We start from the raw sequence: 23,744 nt of genomic DNA on the forward strand, positions 1-23,744 counted from the left end.
CACATCTACATTACTACCGCTTAGACGCTAAGCAGAACTGGTTTGATGTTCTCTTAAATGGCAACCTGGTACAGAACCAATTTAATCAAGTTGATTGAATAGGACTACAAATCAGAATGTAAAATATAAACCATGAGAAATATGCCTTGCACCTGAAAACGCTCTGTCAGCTTCTCCAACTGTCATAGCAACCGAATTACAAAAGTAAAACAGATTTTTTTAAAAAATAGCAAGTTGCACATTTGTCTTCTAAATTAAATATGTTCCAAGAGATCTCACGCAAGGTTCTAAGTTTATTCTGTGAGTATAAACTCATTGTAGATGACAGACATCTAGTGGTTTTGATATATCGCTATAATCATAAAAGCACAAAAGTTAATATTTAAAGTACACGGCAGTAAATTTTGAAAAACACAAATAAAAATATTGTATTACAGAAAGAGAAGCAGTGAGAAGCCAGTGTTGACATCTGAACCTCATGGGGGCATTCACTGTAATATCATTAAGATTAGTGTAGGAATGGCAGTAACACACAGGAAACACATTTTTGCTTGCTCAAATACTCATTATTGTAATAGATAAAATTTTAATTGCCTGTTTCCTTTGAAGTGTAAATATTTGTGAGATATGAACTACTCTGTAAAGAAATCTTAAGAAATACTAAAAAAAATGAATTATTTACACAAGTAATTTTCCCAGTCTTTAAATATAGCCTAAGCATTTTTATAACTGAAAAATAAGATTTAAATCTTTATGTACAGATGATTTTATATGTACACATGTGATTAATATAAACTTAGAATGATCATATGCTAAGACTATGGTTCAATAAACAAAGATATCTATAATGATGACAAGAAAGAGTAATTTTGGAAAACAGTATCTTATATCAAAATTTTATTAATAAGTTTAACCTAAAAAATCTTTCTGCTTTTCCCTCAGGCTCTATATTCTTTTTAAACTCCAATAACTGTTAAATTTCTGAAATTGCAAAGGACAAAATGAATTTCATAAAAAGCTATTTATCTCTCTCAAGAGAAATGGTAAAAGTCCAAGTAAATGAGCTAAGATTACAAATAATATCTGTCTAAAAAGACAGATGTTTTAAAGAACTTCTAACATGTAACTTCTCGTTCATTCATCTATCAAAACTATAATTATAGAAAATAAACATCTGACTTCAATTAATAATGAATGATTCGACTTTGAAAAACAAAAATGGGTGTCTTTCATGGATTTTAACATTGAAATCAATGGAAATAGACAGATCAATGCTATTTCAACTAACTAAAGTCTAAAATAAATGTATACTAAATTCTAGCTTGTTAAATTCATAAGAAAGTAACACATTGACAAACTCTAGAAGCATATACAAACTGAGTGCATTCAACTAACTCTTTTCACCATATAGAGAATAGCTTATTCACAATGTTTATTGAACACCCCTCTAGAAGGATAGTTAATAAATACTATTAATAAATAATAAAGAAATAATCACCTGGTGTCTTTTATTTTATTCCTAAGATTTTATTTCTAAGTAATCTCTGCACTCAACATGGGGCTCAAACTTACAACCCTGAGATCAAGAGTCACAGGCTCTACTGACTGAGCCAGCCAGGCACCCCCCCCCCCACGTGGTGTCCTAATGTCAAGTTGAAAGTTTATTAAAATTTTCAAGGTACTCAAATACAGGAGAATAACATTTTATGTAATAGTTTTCTGAAAGAAATGATATTTCTAAATTAATTGGCTTATAATATAAAAATAAAACTTGATGCTTATATGTAATTTGACTTTTGAGAGAGCAGTGAATTCGAATTTCATACTCAACAACGCCTTGATTATTAACTACTGCCCCTCAGGTTACTTGAACAATAGCTGGGACAGAATAGCTATGCAGTAAATATTTACCGAATAAGAGAATATATGAATTATCAAAATATGTTTGGGGAATGGTGATACTTGCTTTAATGAATTTTTACAATGATCTGAATACATCCTTTGATGTAAAAGTAATCTTTAAAATCTATTTTTAAGGGGGTGGGGAGAACTATATAGAAGTGTATATATGTGTGTATGCATGAGAGAGAACTGCTGGACAAAATTCATTTCACAAATTGCTTGCTTTGAAATATAAGCATTTTACTTAGAAAAGACTATATTTTGTATCCATTTAGATCAATTATCTTAAAATCATTTCAAATGGGCATAGTAAAAATGTCACCTAAGCCGCAATACCGTTAAAAGCGCATTTCAGAGGACGGGCGCCTGGGTGGCTCAGTTGGTTGAGCGACTGCCTTAAGCTCAGGTCAGGATCCGGAAGCCCCATGATTGGGTTGCCTGGGCTCCCCGCTCAGCAGGAAGTCTGCTTCTCCCTCTGACCCTCCCCACTCTCGAGCTCTCTCTCATTCTCTCCCTCAAATAAAGAAATAAAATCTTTGAAAAAAAAAAAACAAAATAAAAGCACATTTCAGAAGAAAAGAATTATATGCATTATATCTACATTTTATGTATAAATGACTATATATGTAATGACAAAACAAAAATGACAGTGGTTTGAAAGCAGATAAGAGAACAAAAATTTATCAAAAACAGTCACAAGCTCTGAAAAATTACAGATATTTGAAAAGCCAAAAATATTTAGAAAAATCAAAGATGCTTGGATCCATCTAGTATCAATTCAATAATATCAATTATAATTTGGTGCTGTATAAAAATGATGTTAATATAATGGATACGAATAACCACATACATTTTGTGTAATGAATTTTGACAGTTCAGGGAGCTCTGTTCTACCCTCAACAGCACATTCTTGGCTATGACAGGAAGAATTTTTGAAAAATGAACATTTCTTTTTGAATGAGAAATACACTGACCTTGGGAAAAGTAATCCAGATTAAGAAAAAGAAAAAAAATCTCAAGGGCTGTGCAAATAACCAGACTTCTCTGGTTGGGGGCAAGTGGCAATTTTGTCATTTGTCAGCTTGTCTGAGCTGCCACGTAAGATGGAGCGAATGTTTGTGTCCTCCCCAAATTCGTGTATTGAAATTCTCACTCCCAAAGGTGATGGCATTGAGTGGGGAAGGTAGTAGGCGGGGATCTACCCTCACGATTGGGATTAGTGCCCTGACAAAGGAGGCTCCAGAGAGCCTTCTGCCCCTTCTGCCACGTGAGGGTAAAACCAAAAGCTTGGCCCCTGGACGAAGGCCCTCACCTGACTCTGCGGGCACCTGATCTTGGACCTCCAGGCTCCAGGACTGAAAGAGTTAAGTTTCTGTTTGTGAGCCCCCCAGTCTGTGGTATTTTGTTAGGGTTGCCTGCAGGGACTGACAGCCGCTGTTGTACTTATCCCTGAAACCAGTCTTCGTTTTCTCCTTGACGCAAGGGGACGGGTCTGCTCAGCACCGAGCACAGCTCTTTTTTGAGGTCCTGAAGAGCGTCACGGCCATTCCAGCATTTAGTCCAACTTTCTCAAGAACGAGTGTTCAGTTCACTTCCTCTTTTACCTCATTTGACTCACTGCCCCTCTGTTTAATAACCAGCTAATATCCAATCTCAATTATCCTAACTAAATCATTTTTTGCTTAAAAATTTGAGCCATCTTTTAGCTCCTCCCCACCAGTTAATCACTCAGATATACATCCTGCATTCTGAATTTCCTCCTTGTAAATGCTCCCAGCAGACTAAGCAGTCCTGATAGAAGGATCCTTCGTGCCTTAGTCTCCGTGACAGAGCGTGAGCATCTAGAGACTCCAAGGTGACATTGCGGATTATCCCCTCTAGGACACTTTCTACAGTACATGTGGTTTTCTTATGTGGCAGGAAAGCATTCACATTATTTTTCACCATTTGTAATTTCCTTCTCCTATTTTAAGGACTTTTAAGAAGGATGAATTCTGAGGAAAACTATTTTGCTAAGTGAGGTGATGGGCGCAGAAAAAACGGGTGGGAAGAGACGGCTGTGTTTTTCCATCTTAAGGAGAAAGAAAAGAAGAATTAGAAAAGCCTGATAAGAATTTGAGGTAGAAGAAAGATATAAGAGGATTAGAATGTGGGTCAAAGAAGGAAAAAAACATGTTTACGAGGAAGAGAGGGAGAGAGAGATTTGCGGCTCTCAAAGCCTGAAGAAATTTGTAAATAAGAGAAAAGGCTAACACAGGCATGTTTGGAGTGTTTTGTGGTTTGATGTGTGAAATGCTTCCTTCTTTCTTCTCACCACGAAACCCCTGGAAAAAATTTGCGTTTCTAACCATAGTAGGGAAGCTGAAGGGGCTCCATTTTGGAAAGGCTCCTTCTCTGCTGTTTTTCTGCTAAGCCCCATTTATTCATGCTCCATATTTTGCCTCTGAATAAGCCAAAGAAGCTATGTTCCCATTTCAAGGGGGAAGCAAAAAAAGTGAATCACTCTCTGAGCTTTGTCCTTCGCCCCAAACCCCTGATAACACCCGAGAAGAGCCAGATCCCAAACCTGCTGCAGGACTTCACATCAAACACGCCTCGGCTGAGGCTAGATCAATACCCCCACCCTCAGGGATTTATGGAAGGACCTATCGTTCACCTGACACGCGCGTTGACTGGATCCTACCCTGGATTCCTGGAAGGACAGGCACCCTAGACCTTCTCTAATACAACCCCCGCCCCCAGCAATAACAAGACTCACTCCCTTTCTTTCCTGTGTCTCCCACTCTGCTATTCTCTACCTGACACACTCTTCAGTAAACCCTGTTTTCACTTTTTTCTGGCTCACATTTGATTTCTATCCTTCACAAAGCCAAGGATTCTCCTGGCTGGACCTGTGGGATCTTCGCCCGGGTCCTCAGACTGTGTCATTATCAGTGCATTGGGGGTTAGGCTTGTGTTTCTTTCTTTGCGGAACTTCTCTCCAAGTTCCAATTACAGTTCCAATTAAGGCCGATTACATCAGCGTTCCTAAAATAAGCTACAGGTCTTACAATATACGTACCTAACAGAAATAAAATTCCCTTTCTCCTCTGAGCAGACTCATCAACTACTCAGGGGGTACTAAATTTGTTTCCATAGAGTTTCATCTGCAAATTACGTTATAAAACGTCTTCTAGTGACTACCTGTCACGTAACGGAATCCACCATCGCTTCTCTCTATTGCAAACTCTAGACCCTCTGAGCTCTGCCCACTGAACACATTCCGTCCACGCATTCTGAACCTGAAACTACTACATTGATTTGTCTCCTCTATATGATGCCATTTTAGGTAGCCATTACGGCGTCACGGGATCTGCCGAATTACACATTGACTTATTCATTCTTTTAATAAGTTTCGACTGATCTCCTATGTGCCAGGCATTTTCTAGAGGGGGACGTTGAAAGCTAAACAAAATAGACATGGTTCCTGTCCTACTGGGGTTTACCTTCTACTGACAGCCTATAAAATAAAGAGGAAATATATAAGCATAAGTACTAAGTGTGTTACAAAAACAGACTGATCTGAGAGACTGTGACAGGAACATCAAATCTTTATGAGATGACACTCTCCGAAAGCCCTTTTTAATCATTTTTAATTTTCATGTTAACATGTACAATTTAAAATTGTATATTAATGTGATTATTTCCTTTAGTGAATTTGGCAAAGTGCAAAAATGGCAAAATTGTTGTACTGTACATGTTTTGCAAGCCCGGTTACTTTTTAAAGAAGCGTACCATAAATCTTGATTGAAGAATTTGCCACTGTCTCTTTTGAGTTTCCCAGGAACATTCAGGGTTTTCTTTGCTATACGTTTTGAATGAATTTATATCACTTTTTCCTATTAATGTCAGCATGGTTTTAAATTCCATTTTGCTGGGGGTAGAGTCTTATTTTGCTTGAGGCCTACTTGACCATTTTTATTAGCAGCAGCTGTTGTATTATCTGTGATTAGATTTCACCTGCATCAATTCATTTCTCTCACTACCCCCGGTTCAAAGCAAGTAAATAAACTTAAAACCAGCATAAGAGACAACTAAGGGCACAGAGGACAAAGTAAATTCAGCACCTAAGTAATAACCCAGAGCAAACTAAAATACCATTTTTTTAATTTCAGTGTATTAAGTGGAAAATACAAGAAAATATGCAGCCATATATTTTGGATAAAACTAGCAGGTTATAACGTAGAGCAAAACAGGCTTCCTGTACAGGGTAACTAGCATTACGCAAAGAGAACAAGATGTGAAGACTAAACATTCTAGATTTAGGGTCTCCACCACTCCCTTCTAAGTTGAATTTTCTTCAACTGAGAACAAGTTTTCCTGAGAAACAATGCCGCACACGATGGCTTGATGTATGTGTCAACCCAGGGAAGCTAATTTAATCTACAGTGTGACTTTGGGGACACTATCGTACTACATCAGATATCTGACAATCATACGTAAACACCACTTACGAAAAAGATGCTTTTTCAGATGAGTTCATTACACATTAAAATAACACCACGTGAGCAAACGATATATTATGCTAGAGTTAAAAGGCAGAAACATGGGCACCTGGGTGGCACAGCTGGGTAAGCAGCAGACTTTCGATTTCGGCTCAGGTCAGGATTTCAAGGTCATCTGACAGCCCTGCACTGGGCTCTGCACTCAGTGCAGAGCCTGCTTGAGACTCTCTCTCTCCCTCTCCTTCTGCCTCCCCCCCACCCCCCCCACTCATCCTTGCTTGTGCCCTCTCTCTCCCTCTAAAACAAATAAATAAAAACTTTAAAAAAGGCAGAAACAAAAAACTGAAACCCAACCCAAATCAAATAGAAATCACAGATCTCTAAGAACATGAGACAGGAACAGTCTGAAATAAATGACAAAGATAATTACTTTGAGGATCACTTCAAGAGAGCTTTTTCTCCCCTATCTGCCAGTCCACCTAAAATAGACCCCACAAGATGGCATTTGGCTCACACTTTCACATCATCATGTGCATAATTCTATCATCAAATTAATGTTGTTTTACTTGTGTGTTTCTCCCATTGTGTTATGACCTAATTGAGAAAAAGAGACCAAATTTTCCCAATTTCTAACACATAGTAAATGCTCAAAACATCCCCAGAAACCGAGCATCCCTATGCTTTAAAAAAGCAGTTTTAAGTAGATTTACAATTCATAAGCTCTCTGGTTTTACATTTTATATTTGATGGTTTGCCAAGTTGATTTCAGGACCAAATTCATTAACGTATGTGTGACTGTCCTATGCCTGTCCCCTCACCCCCTCTACTACCCACCCTCCACACACACACACACTCAGTGAGGAGATTAAGTTTCTATCCTACTGGTTCCCTGGCTTGAGAGCCTAAATCAATTTACATTACAAAGAAAGGAGAAAGTAAATGCAAGAAGGTTCTGGCTGGGAAAGAACAGTGAGAAGAAAAAAATGCTTTTGAGAAATGTTGCTGTGGGTTGTGACTTAAGAGTCTTACTGACCTTTCCCTAGAAGCACAATTCAAGTATTGGAAAGCCTTTTAAAACAATTTTTTTGCTGACTGGACTGTGATGCTTTATGAACTCTGCAAAGTTTGGTCCGTGTGAGTTGCTGGTTTTATTAACCTTATATTGGAGGAGGTAAATATCTAGGATTTGGGACGTAAACTGCAGCATTCGGCAGCATCTCAGATTAGAAGCTTTGCCTCAGATTGAGCGAAGAATTCATGTCAACCATGACCATCTGATTTTGGGCGAATATGCTACAAATAATAAAATTTTAACAGGTAGGGGACAATCATTGTAGGTCTGAGATTATAGCCACAAAATCAATGCTGAGATCAGAATTCCAATTTCTTTTGTGAATGTGTGGGTTCAGAAGTGCCCCTGTACTCAAAAGACGACACTTCAATGAAACTGTATGGATTTGTAAAATGAAAGTCGATTTACCTTAAAAAAAATAGTGTAGTATATAGCAACAACAATATCCAACATTTAGTAAGTGCTTTCTTTGTGCGAAGCACTACTTTGAGGACTTTACATGCATCATTTTATTTAACCCCCTCAATAATCCTTTGACTTAGGCAAGGAACTAGGTCCCATTTCACAATAAGTAAACTACGGCACAGGGAGGTTACGTGTTGGGTCCATACTCAAGCATCAATCAAGTGTTGGAGCTCGGATTCAAACCTGGGAAGTCTGGCTCCAAAACACTGACTCTTCCTCACCATACCACGCTATCATTATTCCCTAAGACGCCGGCGTCCTTTCTAGGTAGCTAGCAAAGGTCAATGTCAGACCTGATGGGGTCAGTTGGATGCTATTTCCCTGCACCTGCAGCGAAAAAGCAAAAAACAAAAACAGATCCTCCAAGGGGTATGAATGCTATTGTGGGGCTTGCACATAAGCAGTTTTTGGACTGCTTTCAACGAGAATATAAAGACATAGCCGTAGCCTGTGCTATGGGTCAGAGTAGTGTCTTTAAGTTGTGTTTGGCACATGTCAGTGGCTAAGGTACAAATCTGCAGGGTACATCATAGCACACTACCCATGTACAGACATCATCTATGACTTCATCTTTGTAGAGGATGGCCTCACTGTTTCTGAGTGGGTGAACGGCAATGTGTGCAGGGCCTGAGACTTATGTTGGGTCCTAAAAAAAAAAAAAAAAAAAAGAAAAAGAAAATCAGCCGAAAAGGATAATGGGCTCCATTTTCACGTTCCAACTGGCATGTCTGTGAGAATGGGCTGTTTGCCAAAGGACATTAAACTAAGCCTTGGAGAAGTAGAAAGAGCTCAACCAGATTCATTTCAGTAGAGAATTTGGATCAAAATTCATTAAAACTGGATTCCTCAAATTCTACTGGTAAAACTAATCAGGACACAGCGGAAGCTGGTACACCCAGGCTAGCACTCTCTCTCTCATGAGAGTGAGATCTTAACGCTACCTTTCAGCAACTGATTCAAGCTTCAGATGGATAAATTAATAAAAGAACAACCTGAGTTACGTGATCACCTATTTCCCTTAAAACTGGAAGTGGCATCTTATTTTTCTCAACATGAGTCATCTGAGGAAATATAGATGGAAGTATCAATGAGTAAGCCTTTTTTTAAATTGAAACTTGCCATTATGTAATTGAGCTAAAACAGATTTTTAGAATTAGAATGGGCCGTGCATGCCTCTGAGGAAATCTAGTCAGCTAGCCTGACAGTGTTTATATACAGAGATATTTACTCTTTAGTCAAGTTTTTGTCTGATTAATGTGGGTTTTTTTTTTTTTGATTGATGTTGTTTTAGTTGATGGGTAGCCTTGTGAATAAATGATGAAAAAAATGAAAGCCAAAATACATAGCAATTCGAGCCAGCACTACAGAAAGAAAAGAGCTAATTTTAAAAGGATTATTATTCACAAAGTCGGGAGCAATTTTAAAGAAGCAGTTAATATGACAACTCAAATAATGAACAGCGCTGGAGAGCTGGTTTTCTCTCTGAGGCTGGCACACGCTAAGTAGGGAGTGCGTATGCAGAACCAGGAGACTAACTGAGGGAGAACCGTTCTCCCATCTTGTGAGAACAGATTAAAAGCATACACATTTTGAAGAACTAAAGCAAATAATGCTATCTTGGCCAACTCTATGTGTTAGAAAAACAAAGGTAAGGGAGAGCTGAGTTAACGAATGAAAATTAGAAATACGAACTCCGCAGTACCTGGGGACATTCATACCCGTGCTGGGTTAATTTATTAACACTTGCACCCACTGGGAAAGTAAAGAAAAACAAAACATTATCTGTGCATTATCCTGTACTCTTTGCCCTGGGGAGCAACATCTTTACTTATTTAGAGATCAACCCAGCACTTTTTACTGCAGACCACAAATTGCTTTACAAACTTTCATGTTGATTTTAACTGGATTGCCAGATTTGCCTCACAGCTTGGAGCAAATCACATCCTATAATATCTGATAAACAGAGACGTTCTTTTTAAATGGCGCATGTTCCATTTAAGGGAAGTGCAGAATTGCTTCAGAAACCGTCTGGCCCATCAGTAAATTCCGTGGACGGTTTTACTTGAATGCGACCCTGGCACCAAAATGTTTTGGGAAAACAGTCCTTCAGGAGTGAGCATATTAGCTCGAGATATTAAACTGTCAGAGTGCAGAAATTGAATATATTTTTAAAAGTCAATTTTACATTTGAGGTCTACCGGGTACATATTTTTATTTAAAAAGTTCTGCTTTTTCAGGATAAAGGTGAGACTCTATCTCTAACTAAATCTAGGATGCTTTTCTCTCTGTGGTAGGGAAAAAATAAATTCCATACAGTTTTTTTGGGTTTTTTTCGATAACTTATAAAGGATACCCATTCACATACACAGGCACCTTCATCTAAAAGAAGGTTGTAAGGAAAATGCTTATGTCTGATTTATAGCTGAAAAATAAAGTTATTAAGAATAATGTGTTTGTTCTGCCGAACACCCAGATTTAGCTCTCCAGGTGAAATCGCAGTATTTTGGGAATACAGTAGACCAAAGACAATGTCTCCTACAGCATGTTTCTCTGTGCTAGAAAAGGGAGAGCCATTGTATTTTAAAATTTATTGTTTCTATTCTGTAAAGAAACACTGAAAAATAGTTCTTGTCAGAAGTTAAAATTATTATATTATTAAAAGAAAAAGGTCTGTAATATATTTTTATTTGAACCAGAATTAAAAATAGTAATATTGAATAGAGCAGTAAGTTTATGCATTTATACTTCAGTCTCAGAATGAAAACTTATTCTGGTTCCTTTGCATATTTAAATAACAACATGAATTTGGAAAATTATTCCAACAGTCTATTAAAAGGCCTATTGAAAAATTAGACTTTATTTCCCAAGAACTACAAAGACCTAGTAATGAAAAACAATTATATTAAAAGTAAAGTGGATACAACGTTTCTTTGACACGAGTGGGTGGATATTATAAAATTGTTCTATTGGAGTCTAATCCTCTGCGGGGATGCATATCTCTGTACATGTACATACACCCTCTCAGAAGCGGCTTGTTCATTAGCCTTACGAGTACGGCTCGCACTTTATTTAGAAAGCTTTGCCTCCTGAAAGAGCACCAGATCTGTAAGTGAATGGCTGCTACAGTTGGTATATAAGAGCTGTGCCTCGGCTCCTGTCTCCAAGGAAAAGACCAGCGTGGGAAATAATTTGTGGTAATAAAGAACCCTGACCTCCTTTTCCCACCATTCTCTTCTTATGTCTCCCTCCCCGCCCCCTCCGCAGTCTTGTCCCCTCCGGAAGAGAATAAAACTAAGTATCTACCATGTGCTACATACCATCCTAGGCACTTCATCATTTTAATTACAATGTATCTGAAACCATTTCAACATTGTATGGCTAATAAGCAGTAAGTGATGTTTGAAAAGAAGAAAAAAATAGTCCAATATGTTTCTTGCTAACACACGGCTTTCCTTTTAAATATGTCTATGATTGTTTTGAATGACAACATATAATTTAATACTCTTGAAGTAACTTGTTCTCTGTTGTGTTTGCTCTGATTGCCTGAAAGAAAAATACATGTATTTTAAATTTCTTCCTTTAATTAATATAGTCTATGAGGGATAATTTCTTATTAAGGTATATTGGTCATATATCAAACATATTTTTGATCTCTTTAGTTTTTTGGTTTTTTTTTTTTTTTTCCTTCTCTCCACCAATCCAGGAAAGGTTGCTCCTGAAACCACTGCTGTTCACCATTTTCAAACCCAGGGCCCTGACACACTTCTGTGCCCTATTTCAGCTACTATGGTGTCCTCTTCCTAGAACAGAGGGCCCTTCTCTGTGTTTTCCTTGGGGACAGAGCCCCAGGCAGGGTCTGTATCTTACTGATTTTCGCAGCTCCCACAATATCTGCCCGGGACAGTATCTGGACTACAACTGTTCTTGGTTGCTTCGTCTGGTTATATTGCATTGCAAATTCCCTCATTTCCTGTAGGGTTTTCAAAGAGCTAAGAAATGATAAAGGGGGGCGCCTGGGTGGCACAGCGGTTGGGCGTCTGCCTTCGGCTCAGGGCATGATCCCGGCGATCTGGGATCGAGCCCCACATCAGGCTCTTCTGCTGTGAGCCTGCTTCTTCCTCTCCCACTCCCCCTGCTTGTGTTCCCTCTCTTGCTGGCTGTCTCTATCTCTGTCGAATAAATAAATAAAATCTTTAAAAAAAAAAAAAAGAAATGATAAAGGAACCCCAAAATAAATTTCTAACTCTGTTTTCATAAAAATAGCAAATCTTCTAAGTTAGGAAACCCCTTTGTTACAAAGGTAGGTTGAGGAGGACCATGATACAAAGATGCTTCACTTTTTCTCTCCTCAAGGAAATTAGCTAATGATAAGTACAAAATGCTCTCTTTTATTTTCTTAAAGATTTTGTTTATTTATTTGACAGAGAGACAGAGCAGAAGCAGGGGGAGTGGGAGAGAGAGAAGCAGGCTCCCAACCAAGCAGGGAGCCCATGTGGGGCTCAATGCAGGGCTCGATCCCAGGACCTTGGGATCACGACCTGAACCGAAGGCAGATGCTTAACTGACTGAGCCACACAGGCACCCTCAAAATCCTCTCTTCTGAAGTGCTATCTTGATGGAAAAGGTACTGGTTTTTTCTGATCATAGGCTAGGACAAAATGAATTGTAGGAACCCTAGCATTAATTTCCTTTTGTGCTTTACTGAAAGTAGCTGTTGTTAAAGTAAGTATCACATGAGTTTTAGCTAAAATTATGCCCAAGAGTGAGCTACATTTGAGACTCACCCTGATAGAACCGTTCATACATCTCTTCTTCAACTTTATGTCTGACTGTTTGCAAAGTAAAGTATCATGTAACTCAGATAACCATAACTTAAAAATCTGGGATGCCTTCCTGCTATGGACTGGATTGTGTTCCCCCAAAATTCCTATGTTGAACTCCTAACTACCCCATCATGGTATTTGGAGATGCAACCTTTGGAAGACAATTTTGTATAGAAGTCACGAGGGTGGTGTCCTCATGATGGGATTAGTGACCTTACAAGAAGAGTCCCTGAGGGTTTTTTTGCTTTCTCCCTCTGCCACGTGAGGACACCGTGAGAAAGCTTGCATCTGCAGGGCAGGAGGAGAGCTTGCACCAGGAAAGGAATCTGCCAGCACCTTGATCTTAGTCTTCCCAGCCTCCAGAACCATAAGAAATAACCTCTTCTGTTTAAGCCACCCAGTCTGCAGTATTTTGCAACAGCGGCCTGAGCAGACAGACACACTTCCCAACCGGTAGGTTTGCAAGAAGCCATATAATTGCAGATCGCTCCTGAACTAAATTTGAAGCGAAGTTCCCACATGTAGCGGAGTTTCAGCTTCACAGCACAAAGCAATCTCAAGAGCTGTCTTCAAGGCTGGGGTAGCCAGTTCTCCTCCCCGGGGAGTGGCCTCCCTTTGGGTTCATCCAGTTAATTCTACTCACTGATTCTAGGAAAGCCTCTGAGACCATCCAGAGGAAAAATAAATAACTGTTTCTTCAGTTAACACTTTTCCATCATCGTCAGAGTTAAGGAAGATTCAAAATCTAAGCCTAAAAAGCCTGAGTTAGGGCCCAGGGGATGCCTCAGACTCTAAGATACCTTGTGGGGCTAAAGGGGGGCAAAGCTCTTCAGGAAGTGCAGGTCTATGCAGGTTTAGTAAAAAACCTGACACTGTCTGGGTTACGCATCCCCAAACCACTGTCTTGCACATCGCCAGGGAACAATGAAGATGGGGCAAACTCTCGGGCATCTATAGGAAAGATGAAAACTCATGCAAATGACCAGAAACTTTTCTCCTTTGAGTCCCAGCCACGAGGGTCAAGAAGTCATCATTCTCTTACACATTTCTATAAAAACCCCAGTGAAGTAAAAAGTTTTCCACTTAAAGTTGCAGAAATAAAACAACAGCAAATATATTCGCAGCTTGGTTAGAAACCACACAGTTCCGTCAACAATGTTCACATCATTAAGATCAAGTTCCTTGGATAAATTAGCAGTTTTCATATGTCTAGTTTACATGGGCTCAATTATAGGTGTGGTGAAATTGGGGTCAAATAGATGGCAGCGGTTCAGATCTGGTTTTGATTACCAAGGTTTGTAGAGTATGTTTTTGTGTTTAACTCTTACTGTAACTTTGCTAGTGAGTGTTTGCCTAACCTCTGCCTCACGAACATCAAGTTTCAATTCCCTGACATACTTCCATGCTTTTAATTTGTATCTTGCTGCTCCTTGCCAGAGTCCCGCTGCTTCTTCTCGTGCCCTAGGGCAGCACGCCTGCGTTACTGCTTCTGTATGGATGCGCCAGGCACATACCACATCCACGCAAGAACCCCTTCTGGATCTTCCCAATTAGAGCAAACCTGTAGTATTTAACTTCTAATTGTACGAGTAACACTGATCTGTAACTAGTAACAGACTTCAAAATGAGCTTGAGACTGGTAGTATACATACTACTGATTTCTTCAACCTACAAGTAATTCACAATAGCATTTAAATGCTGATTATAGGAAATTTGGTCTTTTAGGACCAGAGTTATTACCTTTACAGATATATTCTTTTCTCTGTTACAGAACTCTCATTATTTTCACGAGAAGTACAATTTAAAGTTAGTATTATATACATATGAAACTGGATGAAATAATTTCCTGTTGAATGAATGAGGTCTCAAGCATACAACCCTAATTGTTTATTATGGTTTTCTATATTCAGATCTGTTCTACAGTGGGATCTTTAAAGATATAGGTATTGAAAATTGTCAAGGCATAAATAAAGAAAATTGTTACTTGTTGACTCTAGAAGAGAGAAAGACATAAAACTTAACCAGATGACAGATTCATAAATTTTTTCTTCTGGGGGGGAATTTTCAAGTATTACAAAAATGTTTTTGAAAACATGGTATTAACATTAAGGCTTGTTAAAAGAGCGATAAGACAATCATCTCTGTAAGAAATGCAGAGCTAATTATTACGTGTCCTAGAGAACGTCAATGCAACCTGGCAACTGATAGAAACATGGTCCTGTTTTTATTCAAGTATTCCTCAGCAAGAGGCCATGGTATATTATCTCTGTGGAAAAGAAATTATATATATTTAGATCTATAGGATACACAGGACGCTAGGATTTAGAGTCGGCATTTACTTACAATATCACCATCCAAAAATATGAGGATGGAAAGAATTGCATAATATTTCTGGCAAAATAGATACTTAAACTACTTAACTTCTTCCAGCCCCACTCACCCACTTTGAACATTGCCCTTGCTGTCTCTGCCTGAGGCCTGTATCATTGCATTGACATTCTAGGTTGCACTGAGGAAAGCCTTTTTTTTTTTCCTTTTTCCGTTTTTTTTGCTTGGAAATACAGAATTTCCAGATACCAGAAAATTTTGAGGTGGGAAGGGAGAGGGAACATGGGAGAAAATGAGAGAAAGTTAAGGATTCTTCAGTAATTTACAAATAAATAGTATTTGAACATCTCTTATTTAAGATCCAATGATATAAATATTTATGAAATATGGAAGACTCTTAAATGCAATCTTAGCTTTTTATAACTTTCTCTTAAAGAAACAACCATCTTTTCATAAACACATAAGTGAAGATATCTGTCATGGTATTCTGGAAGTGCTTAAGACAAACAAGAACGTACCCACACACTTACAGAAAGAAAGGACAGATTTATAGTCCAGAGCCACATAAAGTGGTCAAGAGTGTTAAAATAATATATCTTGAGGGCGTTATGCTAAGTGAAATAAGTCAGACAGAGAAAGGCAAACACTGTGTAATCTTATTTACACGTGCAATTAAAAACACACTCAGAAAAAGAGATGAGACTTGCAGTTACCAAAGTTGGGGGTGGGTGGAGGGTCAAAATGTCCGAAGTTCCAGTTATAAGATAAGTAAGTCCTAGCGATGTAAGGTACAACGTGGTCATGGTCTGTGCTACACGATAACACAGAAGTCGTGAAGACGGTAAATCTTAAGAGTTTTCATCACACATTTTTTCCCTTTTTTCTTTCTTTTTATACTGTCTGCATGAAAAGACAGATGTTAGCTAAACTGATTTACATATAATGCAAAATAATTACCACAAACCATTATGCTGTACACCTTAAACTTACACAGAGATATATGTCAATTATTTCTCAGTGAAACTGGAAGAAAAGAGTGTTTTATAGATATATATAAAAAACACTATATATATATATATATATATATATATATATATATATATATATATATATATATATAAATCAGCTAAAGTGAGGCAGCAAAAAGCTGTCAGAGATGAAAGGTTTTTGTAGGTCTGAGGGAAATATGCACAATTAGCAGCAAGTGACTGATACGACGAACTCTTTAGCCAACGTGACAGCATTGTATTTTACAAATTTTTTAAGTCATTCGTTTGCTTGTTTTAAAGATTCCCTTAGTTAAAAAGCAATATCAGTTTCGAAATGACATAATGATGTGTTTAGTTGGTGATACACTGATAAATCTTTAATATTTCCTTTTGCTGTTTTCTAAATCATCTGTTAAAAATCTAAATTTCTTATGGCGTACAAACATTTGATGCCCATACTATCTTTAAAATACTATAAAGATATTTTATTATCAAAAAAATCACGCTGAAAGGATTATCATTTTATATATTTTTTTGAGATGTGGCTCTCAGTATTTTAGTTCTTTTGAACTAAGATTTTAGATTTTACCTCCAGACTAAAAAACAAATGGGAAACATTTTTGCATTATTTTCATAACTGAACATGTCTACAGAATAAAGTAGTTTACTTTCTCATGAACTGTTAGCATTTTTCGACTATGCCAAATACCGTATTATCTATACTCCATAAAAACCTACAAATTCTCTCTGAACACGGTGCATCTTCCCTTTCCCATAGATGTAGATGGACATTTTCAAATACTAAATATGACTCTACAGTTTTGCAACATTACCATAAACATTGTAGCTTCAAGGAATCCAAATTTATTATCTTACTGTTGTGGAAATCAGAAATCTAAGTGGGTACTCAGGGCTGTGTTCCTTCTGGAAGCTCGAAAACAGTGCATTTCTTCACTTGTTCCAGCTTCCGAGGTGGCCACATCCCTTGGCTCCTGGCCTTCAATCACTGCAATCTCTGCTTCCATCATTCCTTCTCCTTCTCTGCCTCCCTTGCTTCCCTCTTCCCTTGTGACTACATTGAGCCCACTCTGATGACCCAGGATAATTTCCCATCTCAAGAACCTTAACATAATCACATCCACAAAAGCCTTCTGGTTGTGCAAGACAACGTGTGTAAGGGTTCTGGAGATCAGGACGTGGACATCTTTGGGGGGACTATAATTCTACCTGCCACAATTGCCTAGTCCTCAGTGTCCACTTGAGATGTTCAGAGCAAAAACTAGAAAGCCTTTAAACTACTTCTGATTATGTTCCCAAAATCTTTAAAAAGCACCTTGAATATAGAACAGCATTTTCACATTGCCTGGATAAGAACTGCATAATTTTTTTCCAACATCTTAATTAATATGGCTCAATTAATCTATATGTGGCACTTAAGTGACATACATGGGACATAACAGTACTTACTGTGCGTCCAGGAGCTGCTTCCTGCGATAGGATAGAGGTTGTCCAGTTCTTGGTAATGACCAGAGTTCACTAGAGCCGTGTGGGCTTCTCAGCCCCTTGATGGTGATCATATGCATGGCTGTGAACTCCTGAAGCATCCCTAACAGGCATCTAGTAGCCACTTGAGTATTAGTTGAATGAGCATATTTTCAACTCCTTCTCATCTCCCAAATAGTTTGCATCCTAAAAGGATATTAAAGAAGAGACATCAAATTCAAATTTGGTGTAAGGGCTCTCATTCCTTTCGTTAAAATTTGCTGATATATAAAAATAAAAAAAGCTACTTAAGATTTACCTACTATGAATTAGTTTCATTTACACACACACACACACACACACACACACACACACACATACACACACACACTCTACCCCAAAGTAAGCATAAATGGGCATTCTGCAAGCCACCATCTCCAAGGGAAAAGAATGGGAACAAAAATTTTATTTTCCTGTGCAGCTTTTCATTAGATGCAGCCATATGCCTTTATTTTCCTATTTCTGCCCTAATTTCTTAAGTTCCTTTGAGAACAGGCTGTATAATCTAAAAGAGTGTATGTATGTGTGTGTGTGTATACGTATATATACACATACATATCATATATATATGACGTCTCTCCTTTCGAATGCCTAGGATGCTGGAGGAACTTTTAAATCATCTTTCATCTATATGATAAAAGGTAGTTTCATATCTTGGTAGCCAAAAGATTATCTCCTGGCCTTCATTCTGCTCACAGAACATTTCAACAATCTTAGTTAGCCTGAGCTATCACCACTTTTAGTCTGGACATTCTCCCTTTGCCCTCCTGAATATATACACCCTCCCTCTTTACTTCTCACTTAAGGAATTGAGATTATTTTTGAGCTTACTTTTATCAATGAGATGTTGCAGATGTAAGATTAAATATGATATTCACTGTTTTCCAATGGAAAAGTTATTACCATTGTACGAGACTGTGCTAAATTCTTGAAACCCTAGAGAATCCTGCTTCAACACTGTATTAGATTGATGATGTAGGATCATAGTTATGCATTATTAAATAACAAATGGAATTTTTTCAAGCTTAGGGCTTTTCATTTAAAAATAAAATATGTATTATAGCAAGTGACATAGATTTACTCTAAATCCTCTTGTGTTTGTTGGAGTTGGCAAAACATGAGGAGGGGTGATGACAAAAAGGGAAAGGGCTGCCTGGGTGGCTCAGTTGGTTGAGCATCCAACTCTTGATTTTGGCTTAGGTCATGATCTCAGGGTCATGGGATCGAGCCCCATATGGGGCTCCATGCTAAATGCAGATTCTGCTTGTCTCTCTCCCCTGCTCCTCTCCCCACTTACACGTGCTCTATCTCAAATAAATAAAATACTTTTTAAAAATCAAAGGAAAAGATGTCTTAATCAGGTGGCTTGGTGTGTGGGTGGCATTTCATCCCACAGGAATGCTCAGCTTTCGGGTCACGAATAACATGGGGATGGGTGGGGGTGGGTTGCCCAGAGATGGAAGGAGGGCTTTATTTATTTATTTTAATTTTATTTATTTATTTGACAGAGAGAGAGACAGCCAGTGAGAGAGGGAACACAAGCAGGGGAAGTGGGAGAGGAAGAAGCAGGCTCCCAGCGGAGCACGGATTCCGATGCAGGGCTCAATCCCAGGGACCCTGGATCATGCCTTGAGCCAAAGGCAGACACTTAAAGACTGAGCCACCCAGGCGCCCTGGAAGGAGGGCTTTAAACCATAGTGTTCTTCTTAGTGTCTGTCTTTTATAATTTGATGTGTAATAATAAAGTAATAATTCAGATCATTCAGGTAATAGATTGTTTTTAAAACACGGTTGGGAACTGAAGGATCTAACATTTCTATGTATTGTGTTGAACTTTAGCACCAATTAAACAATTGTGTTCCTTTCTGGTATTCTATAAACGATTCCTATATATATATATATTTCAATATACTTTATATGGGTAATGAAGTCAGGAGGGGGTGCCTCTGGAAACAGATATACATCTTTCAAATCCTTATTTAGAAAGTATAATTTAAAGTTTTTATGATCAACTGTTACTTAATGCTGTGATTTAATGAGACACTTCTCCCTGAACTATCATTGATGTAATCACGAATATTTTCAGTAGTCCCATAATGGCAAGTTTTTTTCTTTCCTTTCAGCTGGGTTCTTTAGAGGATTACAAGGCAGCACAAATATGATAGCTTAGGATAAAGATGCAAAATTAGGCTTCAATTCATCAGCTTAAATATTTTGAAATTATTATTTATCTTAAAAATATTTATTTTTTAAATTATCAGGGTGTTTTCTTTACTCAGTATGTTAAACATGAACATGTCCTACATATCTTATTAATGGAATTGATTACAAAACTATGAAGGTTTTACTATGTTTGTATTCAGTATGATTTAGTTCCATTAGGGCAGAGACCATGCGTTATTCATCCCTTTCTCAACAAATCACACAGCATTTGATGTAAAGTAGGTGCTCAAGAAAAGTTTTCTAAATAAGCACGACCACAAAAACCAGTTCTATAGAGAAATCGCATCGCTGTATAACTAGAAATTAGTAAGTTTTATAAATCATAAAAGGCTAATTTGATTACTATATAATACTCAACCATTTGCTTTTGTGGGCATATGAATACAAAACTAAATAGACTAATATTTATGATTAAGGCTGTAACTTGTGAAAACACAGAGCACGAATTAAGCAGGATACCCTGAAATTTTTTAAAGATTTATTTATTTATTTTAGAAAGAGGGTGTGGGAAGTTCAGAGTGAGAGTGAGAGGGAATCCCAAGCACACTCCCTGCTGAGCACAGAGGAGCCTGACCGCAGGGCTTGATCTCGTGACCCTGAGATCAGACCTGAGCTGAAACCAAGAGTCAGATGCTTAACTGACTGTGCCACCTAGGTGTCCCCAGAATACCCTGAAATTTTACAGACATTGATGATCACTATAAACTTTCTTGAGTTGAGAACTGATAGGTAAATGGGTAGAGGGAGGAGGATAAAGATATATCTGTTTAACATTAAAGAGGTAGCTGAGAATATCTTAATTTAAATAGCCAAGGGAACATGCATAAAGCCACAGTCTAGGGTGGTTCTCAGTTGGGGTTAATTTGCCCCTCTTCCGCTCGTGGGTATATCTGTCAGTGTGTGGAGACATTTTTAGTTGTCATAACATGGGAGCGATGCCATTAGAATATAGTGGGTACAAGTTAGGGATAATGTTGAATATCCCACAATACGCAGGACAGCCCCCTCATAACAAATAATTATCTGGCCCCAAATTTCAGTAGTCCTGAGGGTGAGTGACCCTGAACTAGAGGCTAGCAGTCCACAGAAAATAAACAGAGTTCTCCTGTGTGTGTCCTTTCTACAAACAGGAAGACTGTTCTAGGGGAATAAAACAATTAGTTTAAATATATTTTAAAATTCTGTGTGAATGTATTCTTCCAAACAAGTCATAAATGATCTTGAGATATGACTGGCTATTAAATTATGGGCCAAAAGCTAGATCCTGGTGGTTCTACATCTATTAAAAGTGAATATGCATTGTTCTCCTGATCAGGTATGCTTAACATATGTTCTTTTGCATATTTACTATGAATTTAGTTGAATGTTTGCTACTAGAATAAAGGGCCTCTTTATTAACTGATTTTGTACATTAATACAACCAAAAATCAATAAAGTAGACTATGTCATATTTTCCAAGTGCAAGTAAGATTTTATATGATTTCCACTAGAAAAAAAAATTTGTTACAATTTCGGGCATTCGTCCAAATGTAAAATAGTTTATGAAGAGAAAAGATATGCTTACATTATGTTTATGAGTAAATCTAGAACTTAACTTTGGTCAATAAGTTGGAGATGTTATTTAGCAGTGAATGTAGTAAAAATGTCAGTTAAGGAAAAGATGTTTATGCCAAAACCACAGGTTACGTTCAAGTGTGCCATCAGAGAAGTTCAAAATTCTAAACAAAATAAAACAAGAGCTAGACTGAACCTGAAGAATTGTACATAAATGGCAGAAAGAAATCTAAGCTGGATCCAGAAGCTGTATTTTTGGGTCTCAAAACTGGCCTAATAGATATGAAAATCTAAATGCGTTTTCTCCAAATGTAGAGAAGCAAATCCCTTCCACTTTGTGTAAGACTCTAAGTCATTTGAGAGGTACAGGACTCAATCAAATGAGGACCTGTTCCATCTTCAGAAGGAAGGTCTGATCACCTCAAAGGTTAATATTGGAAAACGCATGTGAAACATGGAGGGCAATTTAGCTCCAGAGGTGTTGAGGTGAGCTGCAAAACCTGTTAGCGAACTCAAATGATCGGTTTGTACTCATTTATTCATCTCAAGTTGAGAACAGGATTTTCTCTAGGTCACAGTTTGCTCTTGAAAAGTGCAGATAGTCTATCCTTGGCAATTACTGCTGTTATACGGGAGAATATTAATAAAGGAAAGCACTATCCCCCATTTCCATCGAATGGAGGATCTAGGTAATTCTTTCTTTATACAAGGAATCAAGAATATACTATATATATATATCTCTTGATCTTTGCCAGAAATAATCAGCCTTTATTGCATTTTGGGAGAAAAATATTTGTAATTCTCTTTTGAGAAGTGATAATGAAGAATTCTGAGAGAGTAAAGGATCTCTTCAAGAACACGTTTTATTTCACTTTTAGTTTCTGGTTTCTCATTCAATATACATACCGAGTTTTAACAAATTTTTTAATGGATTGGCTTTGCTTAAAGCTATTAATTGGAATTACATATAGACAATTATTCATTCATTGTATTTACCTTTAGAGAGAATTGAATACTATTTTGAAATAAGAGTAACTTGAGTTGGAAACTGAAACAACCCACAGAGCACTCTAATACCCAACTGGCACTTCATTAAATCTTTCACAATTATAATTTGTTGGATGAAACACTCACTACAAATCATTGCTAATGCAGCATCTTAAATAACTTCAAAAATGAGCTGGTACATTTCTATTAAGCAGTCTTAATGAACAATTTAAGAAGCAAACACAACCAGCATTTTATACTGTATTTTTTCCCCCTTCACATTTCTTTATGTTGTTGATTATTTTTTTTTTTTAAATACTAATTTTCACAATGGGGAGAATTTGTGATAGCAGGATTATTTTTCAGGAGAATTTAGTCACCCCAAGGTCCCACTGGCCATTTCTTGGGGGAAAACAGCCATTGCCATGTGAGGTTTTTATGTAGGAAGTACTATGATGAACTTTTCTTTCCCACTCCAAACCCCTTCTGTGCATTTTGGGGCACCTGGAGACTGTTTGTTCAAATGTAGTACAGATTTTCCTTAATTCACAATACCCACTGTACTAAAGGAAGTTGCAAGAAGAAATGAAACAAATCTGTCTTAAGTTTAAAAGAAAAAAAATACTTTTTGGAATACTACTTCATTAAATTTTGTGTACATATATAAAACTGCTCCCTTATATGTGTCCCCAAGGCACATATAATTCACCAGTTTTTAATATAGAACAAATGACATTTCATTATTTTGGTTTCATCTACTTGGTTTCCAGGTACTCCAGTGTTGAATGAGGAAGAACAGAGCTCAGTGATATTTTAAGATTTTGTTGGTGTTTCTTTGCTTTTAAAACAGTGTCTGCAATGCAACTCCTAGTTATACAAAATAGAAGAACAAAGTACTCTGTAGGAAGGGTGATAGCATCCTTCCTCACGTTTAGCAATAGTGTTTCTAACTAGTTATGTGAGTTTTGGTAGAAGGAAGCCAACTGGCATATGGAATCCAGCAAACTTCGAGCAGAGCCCCAGCCCTGTTTGCCTGGAGCATAAATATGAGAGTCTTACTATGAATTGTCTGAGGTGGTCGCCATTACTGTGGACGATAAAGGCAAACAAGACCTTCAAGTCGACCTGCAATTAATTGAAAGAGACAAGACCAACAGGCCAACTCTGAGATGAACCACTGTGCTGGTGTGAAGGGGCAGTGCCTGCAGGGGTAGGGGTGGAGAGGGGAACAAGGAAGGGGTGAGTGTCTCAGATCAAAGCATTTGTCTATGCCATGTCCACGCTGTAGCTAAACCCTCAGGCTCAGAACTGTGCCCAGCAAAATTCCAGGGGATTAAAAGACCAAGAACCTTGATTCTCTTTCCCGTTTGGTGTG

General features: G+C 37.8%; 1 long non-coding RNA gene across 1 annotated transcript in view; it reads right to left on the bottom strand.

The window, feature by feature from the left end:
• Window positions 1–23,744, bottom strand: part of LOC148107661 (uncharacterized) — a 350,822-nt gene that overhangs the window by 72,210 nt on the left and 254,868 nt on the right. The window contains exon 5 of the long non-coding RNA XR_015721951.1: window positions 17,531–17,752. This is a non-coding gene — a long non-coding RNA (uncharacterized LOC148107661). The remainder of the gene's footprint in view (window positions 1–17,530; window positions 17,753–23,744) is intronic.

Source organism: Ursus americanus, chromosome 27, assembly GCF_024610735.1.
Source record: "Ursus americanus isolate L20-20 chromosome 27, mUrsAme1.1.p, whole genome shotgun sequence".
Lineage (NCBI taxonomy): Eukaryota > Metazoa > Chordata > Mammalia > Carnivora > Ursidae > Ursus > Ursus americanus.